The sequence below is a fragment of the Musca autumnalis genome, unplaced genomic scaffold, assembly GCF_047663935.1.
Source record: "Musca autumnalis isolate F117 unplaced genomic scaffold, ASM4766393v1 scaffold_5, whole genome shotgun sequence".
In the NCBI taxonomy this organism is placed as follows: domain Eukaryota; kingdom Metazoa; phylum Arthropoda; class Insecta; order Diptera; family Muscidae; genus Musca; species Musca autumnalis.
Genome location: NW_027412088.1, coordinates 67995555 through 68015721, shown reverse-complemented (window position 1 = coordinate 68015721; position 20167 = coordinate 67995555). Strand labels below are relative to the sequence as shown.

Sequence of the window (20167 nt, the reverse complement as noted above, 5' to 3'; positions counted from 1 at the left end):
CACTAAACGCGTCTTCTTGGGATAAAGTTATAAGATGTGCATTAGAAATTTTACCAATTTTCACACAAAAGTTTTGATCAATTTAACCCGCTAAATATTATCCGATCATACCGTTGACTTGCACTCTACTTCTTCATCTCAAACCAAAACTACGTTTAAAATTTCGCGCCGATCGGACTATTATTGCGACCTACAGAGCGGCTACAAAATCGAGCAAAAATTTTGTTTTTGGTCCATTTCATCCCTTTAACATTTCACGATCATCGCCAAAAACTAATCAGTTCTATTCTGGTCCAAACCCGACCTCCATACTAAATTTCGTGACAATCGGTCCATAATTGCGGCCTCTAGCTTGATTACAATTTTTAATGGACGGACAGACGGACGGACGGACACACATCGCTAAATCGCTTTATCTCGTCGAGATATGAAGTTTGGTATACCACATGAGGGGTCTACGACGAATATTTCGCGGCGTTACATGAATTTTTGGGAAAACAAACTTATTATACCCTTTTCCACATTGTGGTATAGGGTATAAATAGAGGACATAGAGTACATGTGATGAAAATAGAGGACAAATAGAGTACGTTGGAAAAATAGAGTACGGACACCTAAAATAGAGTACTGTCCTCCATAATAGAGTACGGTTGGTCACCGTAGATATAATCCATCTTTGAACTTGAACTAATTTTGGACAAAATATTACGAAAGCCAAATTTTGGACCGAATCGGCAGATCCGTTCGAGAGTTATCTTGCGCTCCAACCACTACACACGGTGTCATAGGGTTTTTTGTAACTTTCAGGCTATTTTCTTAGGAAATATGGACTTACAACAAACAACATTGTTCCACAACATCCCATACGGGACAAGGGAGACTTCTCTCATATCAATGAGTGCACCCCGATTCATATTTAGCTCAATGATATGGGACCTACTGTTTATCGCCGAGTCCGAACGGCGTGTCTTAAGACACCACTTATGGAGAAGTTTTTCAAGGCTGAAATACTCAGGAAATGTCGCCAACATTACTGAGGGGTATTTTGCCACCGTTGAAAAATGTTCGATGTTGCCTGGCCGGGGAATCGAACCCCCGACCTTCTGCGTGCAAGGCGGGCGTGCATACCATTGCACCACGGTGGCACCCAAAGGAAGTATGGACTTGCCCTAATGAAACTTACAGCGTCTTATAGAGGACAGCGAATACAACTTGGGTAAACAAAAATCAACGCGATTCGAGACCAGGTCCTAAACTGAACTTTTCCGAAATTTTGTGTGGGAGGTACCCGAAGGAGTGGACCGATTGAGTCCATATTGGAACCTCATCTAAGTTTGGTAGAAATTACACGAAGTGCAAAGTATGGACTAAATCGGTTATTCCCTACAAGAGTTATCGTGCGCACAAGTTATGCGACAATTTTTGAACATTTGTGGGGGAGGTACCTGAAGGTGTGGACCTATATGGCCCATCTTCGAACTTAAATCGAATCTGGACAAAATATTTCGATACCCAAAATTTGAACCGAATCGATTGATCCGTTCGAGAGTTATTATGCGCACCAGCCTGCCAGACAGACAGACCAACAGACGGACGGACATTGCTAGATCTACTCAAAATTGTCTGAAACGGATATCGTGCAAATATACTTGGGGTCTAAAACCACATTATTTCTATGAGGCACATTTTTGGTAGTATCAAAGTGTAAATACCCTCTTTAGCCTAAAGGCTGAGGGTATAAAAATCATCGCGATATTTGCATTTTTACAGAAATTACAGTGATTTTTCACACAAAAATACTGGTTTTCTTGAAAACGCTTAGAGATATTGAAAAAATTTAAACAGTTAACGTTTGCAGAAACCGTGCAGAATTTAGCACAACTTTGGTTTTTTCAAAATTGGAAAATTGCAATTCTGTCATATTTTCGAAAATAACGTTTTTTTTTTTGAAAATGGTACGGGATATCGAAAAAATTTGTGCGGCACAAATGAGCACAAATTGAACACAATTCAGCACTTTAACTTTTTCGAATTTCGAAAATTGCAATTCAGTTCAATGTTTTTCGAAAAAAAATGTTTTCTTGAATATCAAAGCCATTTTTTCGAATTTCGAAAAAAATTCTGCACAAACGTAGCACAATTCGAAAAAAAAATCGGCACAAACCTAGCCCAATTCTGCACAACTCAACTGTTTTCGATATTCGAAAATTGCAATTCCATCGAATATCGAAATTTAAACGGCCCATGTTGGCAGAAACCGAGTAGAATTCAGCACAACTTTTGTTTTTTTTTCGAAATTAGAAAATTGCAATTCCGTAATATTTTGGAAAATAACGATTTTTTCGAAAATGATACGAGATATCGAAAAACTTTTTACGGCACAAATGAGCACAAATTGAACAAAATTCAGCACAACTTCAACTTTTTTCGAAATTCGAAAGTTGCAATTCTGTAAAATTTTATTCGAAAAAAATGTTTTGTTTCATTTCGAAAAAAAATGTCGGCACAAACCTATCACCAGTCAGCACAACTCAGTTTTTTCCAAATTCGAAAATTGCAATTCCATCGTATACCACATAACGTTTTGTATTGAAATTCCTTCAACATGCTCTGCACGAAACATGTTGAATAAAAGTATTTGTTGCATTGCGTAACAGTGATAAAATGTCATCACAACATTTTGTTTTATGTTGCTATTAAATCATATGTTCGACGACAACATGCCTCTTGGCAACATGTTGCTGTTTATCCTACGCGCTTTTACTTTCTTCCGTAAATTCTAAATGACATGCTCCAAAATATATTCCTCAGCACATTCCTTTACAACAACAATACCACTGTGAATCCGATTGTTGTAAACAAACAAGTTCGGAGTGCATTTCATGTTTGCTGTGTGATATCCCTGAACTGTATTCGGTGATAATCGCACGTTGTTTGATTAGTTTCAATGAAACATTGGCACGCGTCAGTTCATTGCGGAAATAAATTACGGCAACAGACGAAAGTTTAGCACACAACTAAAAAAGAACGGAAATAAAAAACGAAAAACATTACGGAAAACGTGAAAAAAAATATTGTGAAATTCTTAATAATAATTTATTTATTATAAAATTTAAAGAATATTAAAAAAGATTACGATTTTAAATAAGGAAAGAAATAATATGAAATATTTTGTGAGTGTTTGAGAGTAATTGATAAGTTCGAAAAAGAGTGTGAGATGTGTATTTTGTAAACAAAATCACATTTGAAGTGTTTTATTTGTAATAAAAGAATGACAACACAGCAAATCGATTGATGGTCATGTGTGCGGAATAACTCTTGCTTGTATTTTCAATACTACCAAAAATTCATGGGACTATAAAAATTCCCATGCCTCCATTTGGAATATGGAAAAACATTCGCATAATGCAATTTCAATCAACATCCTCATCATCATCACAAAAATTATCATCCTTCATCACTGATGGCAAAATAAGTGTCACTTCCATTATATGTGTAATATTCAAGAGGATGCGAAGGAACAGCAGCAGCAGCAACATATCACAGTCATCAAGTTCACCAACATTATTACTTCCATCTTCTTGATTATCATCATTGCCAAAATCAGTAGCTGGCTGTTGTCATTACGACAAGATATCTTTTCGTATGGATTTTTATTACGGTGCTTTAATTTTCAATGCAAACATCAGCAGAAATTCGAGTTTGCCATTTGTGAATGTTTGGCTAAAATGTCCTCCTGTTCATTTGCCATATGTTTGCCTCCAAGACACATACATATATACATAATACATATAATGAATGAGTGCGTGTGTGTTCCCATCACAGATAACAGAGTTGGTTCAGTGTATCCGAAAATGTGCAAATATAAACTGGATGCGTATGTTTATATTTTCATATGTGAATGTGTGTGTGTTTAGATCAAACATTAATGTGCATTATTAAAATCCCATAAAATCAGCAATTTTAAGTGATTTTATGAATAGCCATTCGAAATCTATAAACCATTAACATGCAATTTTGGATTCCTAGAATAATAGTATACGATCTACAAAGTATTGAAACCCACAGCACAGCTAATCCATTTCATTCAAAAGGATTTTTACAACACAAAACTATGTCGATTTGTCTAGAGGGGGTTTGTTTGTGTTTATTGTCGTTGTTGTTTTTGTTGTTGCTGCAATTTCACTTTTATGTTCGTCAAGGAAACCCTTCTAAAATGGATAACATATAAATAGCTGTAGATGACGATTAAAGTGTAATATTTTTGCTTTATTTCTCATATCCTTTTTAGCTTTGTCTGCAAACGTCAGCCCATTGCACTATAGGTAATTTGCCCTGTTTTTGAGGCAAAAAGTCGATTTTGCAACTTTTAATAATAATAATTTTCTAGTTGGCATTGAAAAAAGAACATGTCAAAATTTATTAATATGAATGATATTTTTCAAAATAGCGCCATTATCGCGGTTTAAATTGCCGTCAAAGTGAGAATTTCGAAGAAAAACTAAAAAAATTGATATTATAATGCATATTTCAATGTATTTAAAACCGCGGAAAAATAAATTAAATGCAATTGTATGTTAAATGGAATAGATTGGCAATTGCGAGAGGAATTTATTTAATATATAATATGGCTTTAACATTTTGGGTAGCGACCAAAAAACACAAAAAGTCAGAAATAAATATTTTATTTTTCTTAAACTCACTTCATATGGACTTATACTAAATTGGCCGTGTTTGGCCGTGATTTTGCCACCTAGAACACATTACTGAAAGTCTTCTGCTTTGGTATTACTATGTTTCAAAACCCGATTTTGCCCGTTTTTTGATATTTATGAGATTTTATTAGGTTACTTCTCAATAAAAAGTCTTAAAATTGTGGACGTTTGGTTTGTGGAAGTAAATAATAAATGCAAAAAATATTGTTGTTTACAATTTCATTGCAAGTAAAATAAGTAATGGCGACAAATTGTTCGGTATATCCGTGGTTTTCTATAAACGGTGCGGCAGTAGTAAGCTTTATTTTATCTCTCTATTACATATTAATCATTAATACGGTTTAAAGGAGTACTAAACTCGGCTTTATTAACGTATATTCAAAAAATATACAAAACTGTAGTAATATTTCGTTGGAAAATCTACTCGCGGGGACAAAATTTGTGTTACTTACTACCGTGATCGTTTTCAACAGTTTGTTGTGTATAAGAAAACAAATGAAAATGGCATTGGAAAAAATAGCTTTGTTCGTTATATACGTTGTTGCTTATAACCGTTGTTCCTTATATCCGAATATATCTGTAGAAATCGTTGTTTTATCTCACTTTTACACATAAATAATTTAAAAAGTTAAAAAATCCTTTAATTCCGCTGTTATTAATTTTTGTCTCAAAAACAGGGCAAATTACCTATAGTGCATTGTTCGTTCTCTCTTAGGAAATGCACGCACGCACACACACACTCACACAACAGACATGTACAAAGGCATTTTATCATTTGGAAAATGTGCAATTTAAGCTCATACACAAAACAACAAACACAAAGGCCAAACCGACACATGCATACACCGAACCACGTTTACTATACAAAGAAGTTGTGAAGGAGAAGAGGTAAATTTAAAAGATAGTGGGGCCAGGTTAAGAATTAATGTTGTTAAAGCCCTCCAGTGACGTCGTATAGTTTAAGAGTTGACTATACCCTATAAAGCACAAAGGTCCCAACTAGTGAAAAAATCGAAATGCCAATAGCAGTAGTTATGGCCCGTTTCACTAATGATTGTGCTAAGTAGAATACAGTGATCGCGTACGATTTTTGAAAAACATATAATTGCAGATAATATTTCTAAATTTACTAAATTGAACCACAGAAACGTCAAGAACAGTGATGTGAATGCTCGGAATAACTCCATCAAGATCACATTTTCAGTGCAGTAAAATCCTGATAATTTCAACTGTCAATAAAAATTTATTTTTTATGAACTAAACCCTATGTATTCATAAAAAATAACATTTTTTTATGTTAACGTGTTTAAAATAATAACGTGTTCAGCGAAACGTCGTTTTGTTAAGAGCCTGGCGATACTACGAGAGCGGTTCGGAAACTTCTTAGCCTATCAATGAAAGAGAATAATTAGTTTTTCAAAAATATTTTTATTTTTCAATATAAACTCCTGAAACTTCAATACACTTAGTCCAACGCTTTTCTAGCAATTCTATCCCTTGATTAAAATAGTTTTCCTCAAGGTCTTCAAAATAGTGGTTCACAACTGTAATTGCATCTTCATTTGAGGTAAAACGCTTGCCAGCAAGGATTTTTTTAGATTTGGGAACAAGTAAAAACAAGTAAATCAGGAGAATAAGGTGGGTGGTCAAGCAACTCGTACTTTAACTCGTTGATTTTAGCCATTGTTAAAACACTCTTGTGCTCTGGTGCGTTGTCTTGATGAAAAATTATTTTTATTGTATTGTAAGTCAGGACGTTTTTCTCGAATTTGTACATTTAATTGATCCAAAAAGTTGCAATAGTACTCTGAATTTATTGCTTTACCCTTTTGCAGATAGTCAATCAATAAAATACCTTTGAAGTGCCAAAAAACCGTTGCCATAACCTTACCAGGCGATTGAATTGTTTTTGCCTTCTTTGAGGCACTTCCTTCAGCTTCAGTCCATTGTTTGGATTGTTCTTTTGTCTCTGGAAAACCAATCAAAGGGTCAGCAACGCAGATTAGTAAACGAAAATACAAAATATAATAAAAACAAGTTAGAACGTTCGATTGTCCCGAATTTGTTATACCCTCCACCACAAGTTGTATGGAAGTCAAATGGAACAATTAGTTTACTTTCGTTTATGAAGAAGACTAAATAACAAATTTCATCAAGTTCGGTAAAACAATGTGGCTAACCTTCAAAACACCGTAATTCGGAAGGTACCGTTCCATGTGGGCTATACCAAAACCTCGATCTATATATCTACAAATTTCTGCCGGAAAAGTTTTTCGACTCAAAGAAGACTAAATGCGAAATTTCCGATATTTCGGTAAAACCTTCAAAATACTAAAAATTCAAGAAGTATGCTTCTATGGGGGATGTAGGAATCCGAGGACCTATACTGATAATTATCTTCTATTCTATTTTATAACCCCATGGAAGGCTAAATAACAAATTTCAGTCTTTCGGTGGGATATTTACGTCACAACCATCAGAATTACAAAAATTGGGAGGTACCGATCTACGGGGGCCATATCGTGGACCTATATCGACGAATTTCAGTCCGAAAGGCTTTTACCTCCTTTTACCAAATTTCAGCCATTTCGGTAGAATATTGAGGCCACAACCTTCAAAATATCGGAAATAGGGAGGTATCGTTATATGGGGCCTATACTAAGGCGTGGACATGTACCGACAAGTTTCTGGAGGAAAACTATAAAACTACCCCTTCAAAACACCGAAAATACCTTCAACGAAGACTAAGTACCAAATTTCAGCCATTTCGGAGTGATTATGAGGCTAAAACCTTCAAAATGACGAAAATCGGGTGGTACTGTTCTATGAAGGCAATATGAAGGCGTGGACCTATACCGGCAAATTTCGTATGGACCGTTTAATACCCCAAATGAAGACCAAATACTAAATTTCAGCCATTTCCGTGGAATATTGAGGCCACAACCTTCAAAATACCAGAAATAGGAAATCACCGTTCTATGGGGGCTATACTAAGGCGTGGAGCTGTACTGACAAGTTTCTTGGGGAAAGTTTCATACCACCAACGAAGGCTAAATATTCAATTTCAGCCATTTCAGTGGAATATTGAGGCCACAACCTTCAGAATACGGATCATCGTGAGGTACCGTTCTATGGGGGCTATATGAAGGTGTGGACCTAAACCGACAAATTTGTGGGGGGAAGTTTTATAATCGGGGGTACCGTTTTATGGGGACTATATCAAAACGTGGACCGATATAGCTTATTTGCACCACCATTCTAGGAGAAATTAAAACTTCTATACCAAATTACAAAGCTCTATCTTAAAAATTGCAAGCTGTATCTTGATTTCAGCAGACGGGCGGACGGACAGACATGGTTACATCGACTTAGAATTTTACCCTGATCAAGAATATGTATACTTTATAGGGTCTCCGATAAATATTTCGATGTGTTACAAACGGAATGACAAATTTAATTATACCCACTATATTATGGTGGGGGGTATAACAAGTAAAAATAGTTAAGTTCGGCCGGGACGAAATTTCTACACCCTCCGACATAAAATATTCTGAACTTAAAATAAATACTTAGTTTCATTTCCTGTCCACAACTTTAAATGAAGATAAATTGTGACCAGGGATACCCCCAAATGCCTAAAATGAAATGTTCCTAAAATTGCCTTCAATCGGATGGCACCCTTATATGGAGCCTATATCAAAGTGTGGACCTGCGTTGAAAATTTTTGGAGGAGAAGTTTCGTGGCCTCTGGGAATCTCGAATGTCTAAATACAGATAGTTCAATCAACAAATGTAGCTAAAATCTTAAAAAATCAGGTTGCGAGAAAAACGCATTTAAATTTGGCGATTGAAATTTGACTTCTCAACTTAAAAATATTATTACACAAGAAATAAAATAACTACTTCCAACATATTTTGCAAACGGCTAACCAGATATCAGTGCTAAATTTCTGTACAAGATCTAGGATGATTTGAAGTGTTTTAGTGCTTCATAAACTCAAAAGACTTTATTGTTGAATTATGCAAAACCCGTTGTAAATGAGATGTATCCCGTTGCGTTTTCAGTGTTCGGAAACAAACAGTACCTTATCATAAGGTACCGCACATGTACACAAACACTAAAAAAAATTATAAAGTTTATGTAGACGTACACAAACATTAAAAATCCATTTTAGTGTTTGTGTACGTGTACCCAACGAGATTCGAAAAGTTCGTCAAACACACATGTTTGGTACGCAACCTCCATCGTAATGTAACAACCACGTACCCAACCGAAAAGGTTGCGTACATCAGTGCGTACATTAAAAAACCACGTAGAGTACATCATAATGTACCTTCAGAAAGAAAGTGTTGGTAGCGTACACTTACATTTGTTTGGTTAATAAGGTATTAAAAATATAAACTTTAATTTTTGTGGAATATATACAAATGAAATACAAGTAAATATAAATGAATATGTATCTTCAATTAATTAGGACTATAAATGTCATTATTTAAATGTAATAAATACTTATGCAAGAAGTTAGTAATGGCTAAACAAAACGCTCTCATCGAATATATAAAATCTTGACATTTTTTAAAAGGGTTGCTATAGGGCTGTAGTTTATGGAGGAGTTTTTTATTATTAAAAATCGTATCATTTGTATTGTGAAAACAGGTGGTTCATTTTAAAATTTTAGCATCGAAGAACAGTTTCAAGTAAGTTGTTTTCAATATCAACATCATCTTACAAAAATAAATGCTACAACACCACAATAAGAATTACTTTTTGCTTTTTTGTGTTTTTCCTATTTATGAATTGCCGTTGAGGTAGCCAAGGACTGGTACCTATGATATAATTATAAGTATAATTTATGGAAAATTTCGCGAAACCCCTTTGGAATAGTTGCAGGTAATTAAATTTTTTAAGAGAATTCATTTTTTGCAAACTGTATATGCAAAAGAACCCCCGCAAATGCTATTTAGTTCATTTTTAAACGTTAAGTGGAAAATAATTATAAAAATGCCAAGACCAACAAATATTGTTCTTCGTGATATATTCAGTACAAACGAATCAAATCAAACAATTTACAAAATTTCGTCAACAATGTTTTAAATTGGCATTCCGCAAATTTAGAGCGACATTTGAAAAATGTGCATCCCGATTTGTATGCGTACTATATTGATCAAAAGCGGGAAAACGTAAAAGAAAAAAGTGACATCAAAGTATTATTAAAAAAGTGTGAATCCCAAAAACATTGAAACAGCATTGGTGGAACAGTTTACAAAAAAAATGGACGTACTTTACATATGGACGAAGAAAAGCCTACAAAGTTCTTAAAGAACCTGTTTTAAGTGTACTCGGGATAACGGTAAATGAACATAACGTAATGGAACGATTTATAGTTTTCTCAAAAAATATTAAAACGGGAATCTCAAACGATCTTAAAGGGATATTATTTTCCCTTAAGATGGATGTCGCAACAAGGCTGGACTTAAGTATGCTGTTAAATACATTAAACATGGTAAAATCGTTGTTAAAACGTTGGCTATAAAGGAACTTAGATAAAATCACACTTCTAAATATTTAAAAACAGTTATATTGGATGTTCTAAAGGAATATGATGTTGATTTACGTAATATTTTAACGATTACAACCGACAACGGATCAAATATGCTCAAAACTGTACGAATCCTGAACTCTGAAATGCAATTGTCGATAGATAATGATGCCGTGGATTTCGAAGAAGATGAAGATTATATCGATTGGCGAATAGCTATTGACACAATTGAATCAATTGATTTTAACATCTCATCGAACACAATTACTAGCATTCGTTGTGGTGCTCACACTCTCCAACTGTGTGTAAACGAACTAAAAAGATTTTAAATTTTCAAAGAAGTGAACTCTACAAAAAACCTATCATTGATTGTGCAACACGTTGGAATTTAACATATAAAATGATTGAAAGAATCCTGGAAATGAGGGATATTATAAATACACTAAGCAAGGATTATCCTGATTTATTTCTTGAATCTGAAGAATGGTCTTTCACAACTGAATTCTTGGGACTATTTAAACCTATTTACAATGCTACCATTAAGTTACAAAGCGAACAGTTGTGCTATAGAGAACGTCATTTCAAATTGACGCTTTACCGGATAGCAACATGAAAACCCTTCTCAAGGAGTCCTTGAAGATAAGAAAGGATAAACTTTTAGAAAATGAACTGTTTAACGCAGCTGTGTTCTTGGATCCACGAATCAAAGTATGCTTAACTTGTGAACAAAAACAAAGGGCGAAGAGCTACATACTATCGTTATATAAACCCATGAAGTCAACAGAAGCTAAGTTTGCTTAAGTTAACCAAATCAATGCATATTTATTTATATCAATCATCTTTTATGTTTCAGAACACAATACAAGCCACCCAATATTAGAGGAAACTCCATCACCGACAGGCCACATGCAGCCAAATCTTTTTCCGAGTATCTGCAAATGATAGATCCTGCCACAGAAATTCCGAGTTCATCTAATTTACACAATTTAGAAGCTGATTTTGCCACTTATGTGCTGCAATCAAGATTGCGACTAAATGAAAATATAATAGCATTTTGGTACTCTCAGAATACCATCATAAGTGAGATTGATAATATTGTACAGGTAATACCGTCAACCCAATTAAGTGTGGAACGCTTATTTTCTGCTATGAAATACATATTATCTGATCAGCGCAACCGCATGTCAGCAACAAATCTTGAACATATGTATATTAATGGTAAAAGTCAATGGGGATTTCAATTATGAAAGTTGAGCTTTCTCACATGTTAATTTTTCATATATTCGTTAATTTTTTATAAAATAAATAAATGTTTTCATATTTACTGGTTAAATATAAATATATATCAAGCTTTTTGTAGAACATTAACTTATGTTGAAACTGAGGTATGGGGTATTGTAACTCGCGATCAGTTTTACTATACCATAACTTTCGACCGCATTTCGGTAAAATAAACTGTTTTAGCCCGATTCACCGAAGGGTTTCTTAAAATAATAATTTGAGCGGAAGCTGTGGTCGTACTAATGTAAAAAAATCGGAAAAAATCGCTGAATTAAACGAGTTTCATTATGTTATTTTCCAATTATTGGTTTTACAACACAATGTAGAGCTTAATGTTCAAAGGAGAAGTTAAAGAGTACACTTCAAAGTTGAAGTTTCTAATGTATGTTTTTTTAATATATCCACTGTATCTACCTCAAACGGATGCTGACATTTCGAAGACTGAAAAATGGGGTTTTTTGAATTTTTGCTCTAATCGGGACGCGCAGCTGGATTTCCCTAAAAGCTTATTATTTGATTGTAGTACTCGCGATTTCGCATTTTTCAATGTATAACAAGAGGGTGCAGTCCTCAAATTTTTCTGAAAAACCTATTTTTTTGGTTCAAAATTTACAAACGTCATTCGGTTTCCGTGGAAACCCGCGTAAATTTAGTTTTTTTACGTTCTAAATCTAACAAGCCACGACGCGTAAAAATCCACCCACTAGATCGGCGGATATGATACCCCTCAAATTTCGAAAATTTGCAAAAAATTATTTTGAAAATATCGCATATTAAAACGCGTTTTGGCTGTGTCAGTTCTACTTAAACAAATAGATCGATATGAGTGTTTAAATTGCGCGAAAACAGATATTTAAAAACTCTCGTAAATCCAGAGATATAATAGATTTCTAAAAATTGAGGGCGATGCTACATCCACGGTTCTCGATGGATCGCAATGAAACGGCATAGAATGTGGTATTTTTGAATGGTGATTATTGAATCGGATGCGCATAAAATGTAAATGAACTTCGCGGAAATTATGAACATTTTACTGTATTTTGCACCCTAATATGCAGCAGATGCTACATCGTGGCCGCCAAATAGAATTTGACAAACTGTACATCAAATAAAAGGGATTGATTTGCTGTGTTGGAAAATCGGATGCGCATCATGTCATTTTCATAATTACGAGTTTTATATGCGTCTCAAATGTTGTAATATTCAATATAAAATTATTTTAATGTTTTGCCACAATTGGAATTCCTTGTGATTTAATATAAGGTTCTAATAATATTATCCAATAGGAAAACTATAAGCGAAAAATTTGTTACAACGGAATATCATCATTATTGCGTGAAATTTTCACGAAAATGCCGAAGAACTCAAAAATTGTTTCTCCAACTTTTCCTATAAAACCATAAAAAAATAAAATTAGAATAATATGATTTTAATTTTTTCCTAATATTTTCTTCGTATTTTTGCAAATAACATGAATACTAGGGTTATGACTTTTTGACATTTTTCCTCAAAAATGATTTCCTGTAGCAGGGATGAATGAACTTTTGCCTATTAATCACTATGCTATCGTTTATTCCATTGAAATATAAAAAAAGTTCACGCACAAATCGATTTTAAAAAAATAATTTTTTGAAAAAATATATGAAATGAAAAAAAAATGTTTCAAAAAATTATTTTTTGTTGCACGAATGAATAAATATAAGCCTACTAATAACTATAATAACGTTTATTTCATTCAAATATTAAAAAAGTCGCGAAAAAAGTCACTTTGAAAAAATTTAAATTTTTTTGTTTTTTGTTAAAAAATTATATTTTTGAATAAAAGCGTTTACGACATTTTTACGATTCTCAGAATTGAAGAAAAATAGTGAGAAATAAATTTTATGTCATTTTACTTATCTCATGTGGCTCTAAAGTTTATTTTCAATTATATATCTGTTTTCAGTGACTTCAAAAATTGTCCATAATTTTGATAAATTCAAATTTTAAAATCATTTTGTGCGTGAGGTTTTTTCACCGAATCACCTTATAATTAAGATTTTATGTAATCTTATGGCAAAACTCATCACGCTATGATACAGGGATATGAGGTTGTAAAAAAGTCATAACCCTAATGAATACTATAGCTCCAACCTTCACAACTTAGGTTTCATTTTATTCCTCAAAATGTCTGGATGCTGTTATAATTTTTTTATATATTTTTCGTAAGTATGAGCGCTATTGTTTCAAAAATATGATTGTTAATACCTGAAATTATTTAACAAATTTGATTTTTCGCGAATCCATTTAGACTTTGCTATTATTTTTTGCATCATCGCAAAGGTTACGAATTCAGTTAACGATAATAGGATATAACAGCTAACTATATTAAATCGCGATTTTTTTAGAATTTTTTCTAATTATCATAATTAAAACGGTCATATATTTTGCGCGCAACGATCAAAGTTAGTAACGAAAACAGATTTGGAATGCAGATTTTTTTCTTAATCTATGTACCAAAAATCATTGATGTAGTATCAAAAAATTTGTTTTATTTTTTTGAAATGGAAAAGACAATTTTAGATATTTTCCTGATATACTTTTGTATTTTATTTATACGATATTCACTCTTATTTTTATGGTTGTATTTTTCCTCATGCCATTCATATTTAGTATTTCTTTATAAACATCACTCAGGTGTACGCAACCTCTTCATAAACATCACTCAAGTGTACGCAACCTCTATTTGTTTTTTAGGGTACATAATGATGTACGCCACGTGGTTTTTTATTGTACACGCAACATTTATAACTTACGTACCCAACCATTTCGGTTGGGTACGTGGTTGTTACTTTACAATGGTGGTTGCGTACCAAACATGTACGCTACGATTTTCGTTGGGTACATGTACACAAACGCTAAAATTTTTTTTAAAGTTTGTGTACATGTACGGTACCTTATCGTAGTGTAACTTTTCATGCTAGGTACGCTACAAAACGTTATTGTACGGTACCTTAATGTAAGTTTTCGAACGCTGTGCGTTTTAGAGATATGAGCATGCAAATTTTACAAAAGATAAAGTAGAAGTCGTAGAAAAAATAGAAATTGCTAACTCAGAAAACTCATTTTTTGAGTTATGCCACTCTTTGAGTAAATGAGTGATATGTTGACAATTTTTGATGGAAGATACATATAGTTCGGTTAACAAATGTAGCTAAACTCCTTAAAGCATCTAAAATCGGGAGGTACCGTTATATGGGGGTTCTACCATATCATGGATGGGGGCTCTCCATAACATGGATCTATGTTGGCAATTTTTGTACAAAAGTTTTTCGTCAACAAGTGTAGCTAATCCCCTTAAAACACCTAAAAACGGGAGATACTGTTATATTGGGATTATACCAAAACATTGACCACTGGGAATCTCAAATGTCAAAATACAGGTAGTTCGGTCAAAAAATGTAGCTAGAATCCTGAAAATACCGGAAATCGCGAAGTGCTGTTATATAGTGGCTATACCAATGTTGGCAATTTTTCGTGTAGAAGTTTTGCGACAACTGGGCCTCAAAATTCGGTTACAACTTGTAGCTGAAATCTTGAAAATGTCGACAATCAGGAGGTAGCGTTATATGTGGCCAATACCAAAACATGGACCCATATTGAACATTTTTAATTTCAAATTATTGGTACTTCGTCAAAAAAAATGTAGCTATAACATTTATAATCGGGAGGTATGTGTAGCTAAAATCCTTAAAAAACCGAACATCTGGAGGTACCAAAACATGGACCTGTGTTCAAAATTTGTTATGGAAAAGTTGTGTGACCATTGGAAACGTCAAATAACTAACTATAAATTGTTCGGTTAAAATTGCAGCTACATTCTTCAAAATACCTGAAATCGGGCGGTATCGTTATATGGGAGCTATGCTAAAACGTGGGCATATATAGCCCATATTCGTAACAAACAACAATTTCAGCCGTTTCGAATGGATGATGTGGCTAAAACTTTAGAAATACCGAAAATCGGTCCAAACCGTTTTATGCAGGCAATATCAAAACGTGGACCTATACCGACTAATTTGTGCAGGAATATTTAATATTTCCAATAAATACCAAATTATAGCCATTTCGGTTAAATAATTTGCCAGGTCTAAAACCGTATTGGTATGACCCGATTATTCTATTGCAGATAGGTTTCAGCTGTTGGTATGTGTTGATCTCTTTTTCATGGGTCTTCCGGAGGAGCTGGCGTAGAGTGAGATTTGCTCAACTGTAGATTTGTCAGGTTTAAAATCGCATTATATGCGATGGGAAGGAGACAAAAGAAACCATCTTGTCTCGTTTCATGCGAACGAGGCATAGCAGACTGAGGTTCCAGCTGAATTTCGTTTTTAAAGTGATGCATACTCCTTATCAGTATGTCGCCTCCAGTCTTGAACAGTTCGACAGACTGCCCATCAGCTCTTGCTGCCTTATTGTCCTTCAGTCGATTAAATGCTATCTTTACCTCACTTTGGCTAGGCCAATACCGTCGTTTTGGTAAAATGCTCCTTCCAGATTTTCAGTACGCTATCTGTGCCAGTTACCAGGTTCTCTTCATCATCTTTGCAGGAGAACGTGGCTGCACCATACCGTTTAGTTTCGGACTTCATTCGGACACCTGATATCATGAGTTTCTCACGCTCACGTTTTTCCAACTCTTTCTTCTGACAATACGCTTCTCCTCTTCTCTCGATATTTTTGCTTGGCGCTTCGTGTTGCTACTGACTGTATGGCGCGAACGACACTTCAGAATTTTTGCATGGTCATTTTTGGTACCCGAGCGCAGTTTAGAGCGGGAGCGGGCTATCATTTGCCATTGTGCTTCCACATTATTGGAACAAAGAGCGCTGTCTTTCAGAATATGGATCATTTAAGCGGATTAGATGTTCTCTATTATATTCTATTTTTTTGCAGCTTCTAGCTTCCGTCCTTTTTTAGATTGCACTTTTGCTGCAACACTTAGACGAATGTGTACCTTGGCTGCTACAAGGAAATGGTCTGGAACCGATGTTCTCTACTTAAATTGGTCGGACACCTAATACACTAAAAGAGCGTCTTCTGTCTATCAAAACATGATCGACCTAGTTTCCCGTCTGGGGACAAGTCGTCTTGTCTATATCGATGTTTTGGAATCTGGTGCTGGTCACTACCATGTTTTTTTATTTTTATTTTTTTATTTCATTGTTGCACAAACATCCCAGAAGGGACAGGGGAGACTTCCCTCATATCAATGTGTGCATCCCGATCCATATTAGCTTAATAATATAGAACCTATTGTTTATCGACGAGTCCGAATGTGATGTCTTAAAACATCACTTGTAGAGAAGTTTTACAAGACTCAGGAAATGTCTCCAACAATAAAATTATGGGTAGTTTGCTGCCGTTGAAAATTTTATTTCTGGGCTGGGAATCGAACCCGGGCCTGGGAATCGAATCCGAATACCATGTTGTTTTTGTTTTTACCGCTGCAAAATCAATCAATCAATCTGATTCCGTTTTCGCATGTTACATCGTAAAGGCCAAGTATGCCGGCCAAAAAATCCCAAATCCCAATTTTAGCATTTAAATCTCCTAGAACAATCTTAATGTCATGGCCAAGACAACGGTGATATGCTTTCTCTAGACGTTCGTAGAATATATCCTTGGTATGTTTGTTATTCTCTTCGGTCGGGCCATGGATGAGACCCATGTGGAAGAACTTTGCCTTTATACGGATTGTGGCAATTCTCTCATCAACCGGAGTGAAGCTGGAGATCAGGTGAAGATGGAGACTGAGCTTATGTTTCGTTTCATGGCAGCTACAATACAATAGGTAATCGTGTGTGATCTTTACGTCTCACAGTGATTAAGGAATCGATTTTCCTGGCTAAACCCCCAATTTTTTGTCGTCACCGTTTGTTCATTTCTATATGGGATTCGATAGTAAACATATTGAATGAAACTAAGGAAACCGAAAACTTTGGTCAAAATATTGGAAGGTGTGGGCGTAGCGTTCTCCTAAATACGTCATTTTTTGCGCATTTTTGGAGAAGGAAATAGCTATTTCTCAGAAACTGTAACAGGATATTGTGTTAATTTTTTTTTGTTAGGTAGGTAGAATTGTTGTCTTTAAGAACCGTTTCCAGAATTTACCGTAGCTTTTACATGAAGCGAGTTATTTTATTTTTCCTCAGGTACTAAATTTTAGTGAAATTCCAAATTTAGTGGACTATTAGGGAACACCTTGGAACAAAGTTTCATTTTCACTGAATGATTCCCGAGAGTGTCATCTTTCAGTCCTGTTTGTACCCGTTCCAATTATGAAAATATTTCTATCCGTTCTAAAGTTTCAGAGTCTTGACTAGGAAAAAACGATTCTGAGCCACTGTGCGTCTGTCCGATTAGATCTTCCCATAAGGTGATAATATCAGCTTTGTACTTACCAAGTACATCCGCGAGCGGGTATAGACCTACACTTAAGCTAAAAAGTTTGAACTTTTGTGGGATGGGTACCTGAAAGAGTGGACCGACATAAGCCACCTTCGAATTTGATTTGGAAGAAATATTTCGAAGTGCAATGTTTGCACCAAATCGAATTCTCTCTTCGAGAGTTATCCTGTGAACTAGCTTTCTTAGTTGGCCATTTAAATATTTTTGGACAGTCTGACAGTTTGTCATACTACCTTGTGTTGTTTCGTTTACAGTGACTTGGAAAAATGAGCTTGCAAAAAAAATTGAATTTACTTGTGAACATTGTGATGTGGATAATCACGGCAAGAGTGCATCGATCAAATTAAATCATTGTATGTTGATAAATGGCCATATTATAGTACTATAAAACACTGGTTTAATGATTTCAATCTGGACCGACACTCGCCAAAAAATTAAGGTCGTGAAGGTAGCTTAAAATCGCCCGTTGTGCCAGAAAAAATGGGCAATCGCTCAAAAAGAGGCTCTTGTGGATTGTGCAAAGAAATCGTGAATAAAAACGATCGTTGTGCTTTAAACGACGTTTATAAGATCCTCACAGACAAAACTCGGATCTATGCTTAGGAGACCGAAACAAAACAGGAATCGACGGTTTAGGCCTTCGAAAGCGAGACAAATCCAACGAAAGTTGTTCATGTAAGAAGCACTTCGAAGCAAATGGTCGCTTATTTCTTTGGCAAAACTAACCGTGTGACGACTACGGCTTCAGGAATGTAGGTCGGTTAATTCTGAGTGCTACACTACAATTTGTTTGCCAGAAGTACCGTTATATTTGGACCGTCAAAAAATGTAGCTAAAATATCTAAAATCGGGAGGTACATGTAGCTAAAATCCTTAAAATACCGAAAATCAGGAGGAACCGTTATATGGGGCAATACCAAAACATGGACCTATGTTAAAAATTTATTATGGAGAAGTTTTGTGGCCACTGAGAACCTCAAACAAACAACAAAGCAGGAATCTACCGTTTAGGCTTTCGAAAGCGAGCCAAATCTAGCAACTTCGAAGCAAATGTTCGCCTGTTTCTTCGGCAAAAAATACCGTGTGGCAACTATACGGCTTCACAAGTGTAGGACGGTTAATTCGGAGTGATACACTACAATTTGTTTGCCTGAAGTCTCCTGAGGAATTCGAAAAACGAACAAGAGAATACGAATCGTTCTGCATCATGACAATGCGACCTCTTACACATCGCTTCAAACCACGCCTGTTTGACCGGACATTGATGGGTGGAATTGATGGGTCATTCGCCGTTATTCGTAGCCAGAAGATGCTGTAAAAGCGTTCAAAAACCATGTTTTGGAGGTGTCTAAATCGGAGTCGAAAAAAAGATTCCACAATTGGTTTGAGTGCATGAAAAAGTGTATGAGGCATGCTGGAGACTTCTTAAAAAACAATAAAACTATTTTTGATGGTATATATTCGCGTTTTCATTGTTAGACCAAATAGTTATCGTTCAGCCCTCGTACCATCGTAATAAAGACCCGCGAGGAATACCTGTTGTAAAAATTTCAAAACGTATCCTTAAAAAATGAAATTTTGTGTGGGTGGTGTAATCGAACTGGTATTCCTTCAAAAAATATATTGAACTTTTGTGAGGGAGGTACCGAAAGGAATAGACTGATATAACTGCAAAAATTTCAAAACGGTCCGAGACTTGACCTTATCTGCACCTTCGAGAAAACTTTTGAAATTTTCTGTTGAAGGTACATGAAGGAGTGGACCGACATTGTCCAAATTCGAATTTGATGTATCGATTTTTTCCTTAGAGAGTTATAGTGTCCACCATTTTTGCCAAAAATGTTCAACTTTTGTGGGGGATGTACCAGAAGGAGTGGACCGACATAACCCAACTTCGAAAAAAGATCTAAGTTTGGACAAAATATTTCAAGGGGCAAAGTTGGGGCCAAATCGATTGATCCGTTCGAGAGTCTACAGACAAAAGTTCGTCTGTCTTTTATCTGGTGACTCTCGGACGGACGGGACTAAATCGAATTCAAATTTTTTTATCGTATATTACGGGTCTATTTTTTCCGAACAAACTTAGATATTAAAAAATTGTTCGATGGGGTCGCACCATAGACCTACCTACACTGGATAAAGTATGAACTCCCTTCCATTTTAACAACCTAATCAAGCTCC

General features: G+C 35.1%; 1 protein-coding gene across 7 annotated transcripts in view; it reads left to right on the top strand.

The window, feature by feature from the left end:
• ASPP (Ankyrin-repeat, SH3-domain, and Proline-rich-region containing Protein) overlaps positions 1-20167 on the top strand; it is a 512118-nt gene that overhangs the window by 257626 nt on the left and 234325 nt on the right. The window contains exon 1 of one of the 7 annotated variants that reach the window (XM_073991518.1): positions 450-3173. The exons of the other annotated variants lie outside the window; for them this stretch is intronic. The gene's annotated coding sequence lies outside the window, so the exon portion shown is untranslated. Of the gene's footprint in view, positions 1-449; positions 3174-20167 lie in introns of those variants that run through there. 7 annotated transcript variants of the gene reach the window in all.